We start from the raw sequence: 5,967 nt of genomic DNA, 5'->3' as shown, positions 1-5,967 counted from the left end.
TCGATCTTTTGTCACCGGAGGAAGAAAAAAGGTGAAAATTAGGGTGAAGGAATGAGGCACGTTGTGGGGATGGAGAAAGAGAAGAGAGTATGTGGTTATTTTTATAGCTCGAACTCGGTGTACGATGGGCGAAGTTCACCAGCACCGGTCGCCGCTCGATCGCCGGTGTTCAGGAGGCGAATCTACGAGCAGTGCCGAAAAGGTACTGGTCCGTGAGGTGACTGCTCGCTGCATCGGTAGCGAGCACGCCCCACACTACCACGGTACTGCCCTAGATGCTCTACGCGCTAGATGGCACAAGTGGGAGACGTGCGGGAAAGCGCGCGAGGGAGAAGTAGATGAGACCTGGTGAAGAAGTTCATCGCCCCTTGAAATCTGAAATTTATTTACAGTCAGCATTAAAAAGACTTGTGCCTGACTCGATTCTTTTCTGAACTTTATTATGTGAGATTGTTATAGCTATTTATACTAAACTTTAATACTTATTTGTATGTATTTTGCCAAATCACGATCATAGATATCATATTGTGGGCAATTCAAATTGTTTTTGTAATAAAATTTGTTTTTTTAAACATACATCTTAAAACATATTTAAACCGAACTCACTTAAATGCGAGAAAATAAGAAACGGGAAAATCCATGTTTACTTGGATTATATGCTGACAGTGCTTTAATGGTGTATTTGTATATGTGTATCCTTCAATATATTGGTATAGATTTGTATAGTATATGGCATACAAAATATCTTCATAGTGGTGTCTTCATAATTACGTATACATAACTAGAAAGATGTAGAGTGTACAAGATGTTTAGAAGGAAGATTCGCTCCAATTTTTAGATCATTTGAACGTCTGAGCAGCTCTCAGCAAAACAAGACAAATCGAATCAGAACGGTGCATAGTAATAAGTTTTTCGGTGCTCGATCGTCGGTGCTCATAGACGAATCTGCAAGCATTGCCGAAAAAGTGTCAGCCCGTGAGGTGAGTGTTCACTGCACCTAGCACGTCTTGCGCTATCGCGGTACTACTCTAGATGCTCTACGTGCTACATGCGACGAGTGGGGGACTTGTGGGAAAGTTCGCGAGAGAGAAGTAGATGAGGGCCGGTGAAAACTTGTGCTTGACCCAATTCTTTTATGAATTTTGACATGTGTCATTGTTATAGGTATGTATCTTTCTGATTTATGAGTTGATCATCGGAGGGGGCGGTGTGTAGTAATAGGTTTTCCGGTGCTCGATCATCGGTATTCAGCATACGAACCTATGAGAAATGTAGCGAAGACGCCTCGCACTACCGTCGTACTGCCTTAGATGCTCTATGCGTTAGACGCCACAAGTGGGGGACCTGCCGAAAGCGTGCCACAAAGAAGAGAGATCAGACACGAGAAAGAAGAAGCGACTGACAGTAAATCTTGGGTCCACCCTATCAGCACAAAAGAGAGCTGCTCAATGGAGCGTAGCAACCAAAGATTTAGAATCTGAAAAAAAATCGCTCTTTAATTACCCTGTGCGATTGCTGCAACCCAAGATTGCTCTCTAATTAACGTATTACAAATGAAGTGAATGCACAAAATAAACCAGGATGTATAATATAAGCTGTAGACGGACGCGGCGTGCCGCCGCGCGAGGTTCGCTAGTATATTTTCAATGATGGTTGCACGGTTACATAAAAACTTGGAATGGACGGGATATGTTTTTGCTCGGTGACTGTCTCATCCACAATCTGCATGCACACGAATTGAACGAAAGTTTGACCCTTAGCGACCACAAACTACTCCCTCCGTCTCATAATAAAGGAATGTTTAATTTGACACTAATTTAAGTGATACCATATGTGATCCCTTGCCGACCAAGGCTAGGATTCTGCCTGTCTCAGATCCAAACGTCCCGGTCCCGGTAATAGTACTTATGATGCGCCATGCTTAAGCTGATAGCCAACGAGGCACTCACTTAAGAAGCTGCCTAGCTAGCTGCCATGGAAGCGTGGTTAAGCTTGTGTTTCATAGCCCTGTCCGCGGTACTAGCCCTTTGGTTTCTCAAGCCCTCCAGCGGCGAGAGCAAGCCAGGCAAGCGGCTGCCACCTGGGCCATGGACCCTGCCGATCATCGGCAGCCTCCACCATGTCGTGAGCGTCCTCCCGCACCATACAATAGCACAGCTATCTCGCCGGTACGGGCCGCTGATGCTCCTTAAGCTGGGCGAGCTCCCCACGGTGGTGGTTTCCAGCGCCGAGGCAGCTGCGCTGGTGATGAAGACGCACGACGTCGCGTTCGCAAACCGGAAGAGCAGCGTGACGCTGGACATCGCCGCCTGTGGCGGCAACGGCATCATCTTCGCCCCCTACGGCGACCGGTGGCGCCAGATGCGCAAGATCTGCGTCATGGAGCTTCTCAGCTCCAAGTGCGTGAAGCGCATGGAGGGCGTCAGGGCCGAGGAGGTGGGCCACCTCCTCCGCTCCATTGCAGCCTCGAACGGCGCCGTCGTCAACGTCAGCGAGAAGGTGTCGGCGCTCAGCAACTCCGTCGCGTCGCGCGCATTTTTCGGCGGCAAGCTGGCGCAGCAGGACGTGTACCTGCGGGAGTTCCACCAAGTCATGGAGCTGATGGGAGGCTTCTGCCTCGTCGACCTCTTCCCGTCGTCCCGGTTGGTGCGGTGGCTGAGCAACGGCGAACGCCGCATGAAGAAGAGCTACGGCAGCATCCGACGCATCATCGGGGACATCATCGAGAGGCGCAAGGCTGAGCGGCTCGCCGGTGGCGCCTGCGGCGCCGAAGACGAGGGCCTGCTGGACGCGCTGCTCAGGATGCAGGAGGAGGACTCGTTAGCATCACCGCTAACCACAGACGCAATAGGCACCGTCTTATTTGTGAGTATTCTTTTCTTTAACTCATAGACCGTACACACATACCTGCCGGCCATGCTGTTCTGTTCACCTTATGTCACTTGCTTCGATTTGCTGCTATCGGCTGAGATCGAGGCGGAGTTGCCCACCACCCACTTAACTTGTTTGGGGAAACTAACCATGCATCTATCTATAAGATGAAATTTACATGTAACACCTTAATTTGATAAAGTAATATTGGTATTTACTTTTGATTTGAACTTGCTAATAGTACATTCTCTATTAACATATATGAAAGCAAATAGTTCTACAGATATATAGAGTTTCGATGACAAATTTAATTCTTTAATGATTCACAAATACAACCTCAGTTCGTAAGTACACGACTCTCTAGAAAGTGTGTAATATTTTTTTTAAAGAGTGTGATATATAAACAAATATTTGTGTTGGGTGGATAAAAACAGTATACTAAGAACTGTTATGTAAAATAGTTCAAAATATAAACAGTTCCGTAAACATATGGCAAAATATTACTATTAGTCAAAGATACATGTTAAAGAAGTGTCAATGTTTAAAATGTCATCTGTTTACAAAGAGAAGGAGTATTTCCATATTCTCATTGGTCAAATCCGAGTAAGGAAATCAAAGCTAACAAAGAATTATGTTGATTTGGTAAATGTACATAATTGTTCGATCTTCTATGAGAATCAAGTTGTCTTCCCTAAGTAACTATAGTACCTTTAGTGTCGACATAGACTAGACTATGCTGGCAATTGTTCAAAATACAATCTAGTATGTGCTATGATATATTCGCATCAATATAATTAATCGCCTCTATTAGCTATAGAGAATGGATTTTCAGTACCGGGTGTCTAGACACCGCCTTATCAAAACCGTACGTTCAGAATTCACCGTATAGAGATATGTGCAATGTACTGTACCACAATTTTGATTAGCAGGCGCAACAGTTGTTTAGCATGGGAGGATGCGTCTATTTGAAATGATTCCAGGCCTAGTCTGGCATTGTGCCTCGTAGGCTGATTCCACCTAGCGATGCAAGCAGGGAGCTGTCGAGTTGACATGTCGGCCCGCGTGAGACTTTGAGAGTGACAGAGAAAAAAGAAGAGAGTAATCGCTTAAAAGTGAACTTTACTTTTTGAAGATGTGACAGAAAAATGGAGAGAGAGAGAGAGCGCGCATATGACAGAGAACTTTACTTTTTTCTAAAGAAGTCACATAGAAAAATGGAGAGAGGAAGAGAACACTTGTGAGAGAGAAACCAGCTCCGGTCGCCCAATAAATCTGAAACGGCAGAGCAAGTTGAACAACACGTGGCGAAAAGGAATCCATTGATGGCAGTCGCATGCACGCTCTATTGTGTTGTCACTTCAACCATCTCTGCATGCTGCATGTCTAGTCCTGCCTACCCTATCTCTGCATGCTGCATGCTTCTGACGTCCCTGTTTGACCGCATAACAACAGGGCAAATTTGACAATTTTGACTTATAATCGAAATCAAATCACAGAATGAACTGGTTGCGAAACTATTTCACTTCCCTGACCCTTTTGTGTAGCGCCCGCCACGCCGGCGCCACACCCTACTGTGCAACGCCTCACAGATAAGCGCTACACGGCCAGCGTCGCACCCATATGTGCTCAAGTCAGCGTGCAGCGCCTGAGAGCTAGACGCCACACTACACAGTGCAGCGCCTGAGAGCTAGGCGCCACACTACACAGTGCAGCGCCTAGCTCCTGGGCGTTGCACTAGTGCAGCGCCTGAGAGTTAGGCGCCACCGCGTGAAATAGTTTTAGGGACAGTTTATTATGTGATTTGATTTCGATTATAGGTCAAATTTATCAAATTTGCCAACAACAGCTCACTTTTTACTCTGACCCCTGCAAAATCTCCTGCGCATGAACAGTAACTCGCACGAATCTTAAAACCGTTGTACGGACAGGATAAGCGGGTGACTGGGCTCCCGGGACCTGTCGCACCTTTCCGTTAGCTATATGTTTAATTCTAAGAACCACGACCATCATTTTCAGGACATACTTGGAGCTGCCACGGAAACCACGGGGCTTGTTTTGGCATGGACAATGTCACAGCTCATGAACAATCCTGAAGCCATGTCTAAGGCGCAGCTAGAGGTCAGGCGGGTGCTAGGACAAGATAAAGCTGTCATTACTAATACCCACCCCTTGTTGAACTCCAGTATATGCAGATGGTCATCAAGGAGGTTCTTAGATTGCATCCGCCCAGTCCTCTTGTGGCCCGCGCAGCTAGAGAAGACTGTCAAATTATGGGCTATGACATTCTTAAAGGCACAACTGTATATGTTAATGTCTACGCAATCTCCCGAGACCCTAAATACTGGGAAAATCCAGACAGTTTTAAGCCAGAAAGGTTTGAAACTAAAAACATGGATTATAATGGGACATACTTCGAATTCACTCCCTTTGGTGCTGGGCGGCGACAATGTCCTGGGATGTTGTTTAGCTCTGCAATTATGGAGATTGTATTGGCAAACTTTCTCTATCACTTTGACTGGAAGCTTCCCGATGGAGCCAGCCCGGCGTCACTGGACATGTCCGAGAAATTTGGGTTAACTGTGGGCAGAAAGTTTGACCTGCAACTCAAAGCCATTCCACAAGTCTGGTCCAATGCTATGGAGATCTAGATTATGTGGTGATGCATGTCGACATACTTGTGCCATGAAGCATCACATTGTACCTTTATGCATTAGAATAAGGGAAACACAGTGCATAGAACAACATCTTCTATCTACGTGATACCATCTGAGGCTATAGTCATGCATGGATTATCATATTTGTTCTTTGCCTTTGAAATGTTGAATAAAGCAAAAAATTGCAATAAATAAATTCAATGGTACAAATACAAGATTCACACAGTGTTGAGAACATGCATCGGGCACAGTTTTAGAGGGTGGAGGAAGGTCTCGGAAAAAAGCAAATGTGTGTTGTTTGTGGAGGGGGTGGGGTTGAAAGATGGAAATATGTGTGGTTGGAGGAGGGGGTACATCGCACGTGTTGTGCAAGGAACACTTGTGTGCGATGTAGGGGTTTATTGCACATGGTTTGTGTTTCTAAACCATGTGGACCGGAACT

General features: G+C 45.9%; 1 pseudogene; it reads left to right on the top strand.

Annotated features, from left to right (window-relative positions):
• The first annotated feature begins 1,869 nt into the window (after positions 1-1,869).
• On the top strand, positions 1,870-5,712 carry LOC123074169 (desmethyl-deoxy-podophyllotoxin synthase-like; annotated as a pseudogene).
• Positions 5,713-5,967: the final 255 nt, after the last annotated feature.

The sequence above is a fragment of the Triticum aestivum genome, chromosome 3D (genome assembly GCF_018294505.1).
Source record: "Triticum aestivum cultivar Chinese Spring chromosome 3D, IWGSC CS RefSeq v2.1, whole genome shotgun sequence".
NCBI classification, from domain to species: Eukaryota; Viridiplantae; Streptophyta; class Magnoliopsida; order Poales; family Poaceae; genus Triticum; species Triticum aestivum.
This window is presented reverse-complemented; position numbering and strand designations above follow the sequence as displayed.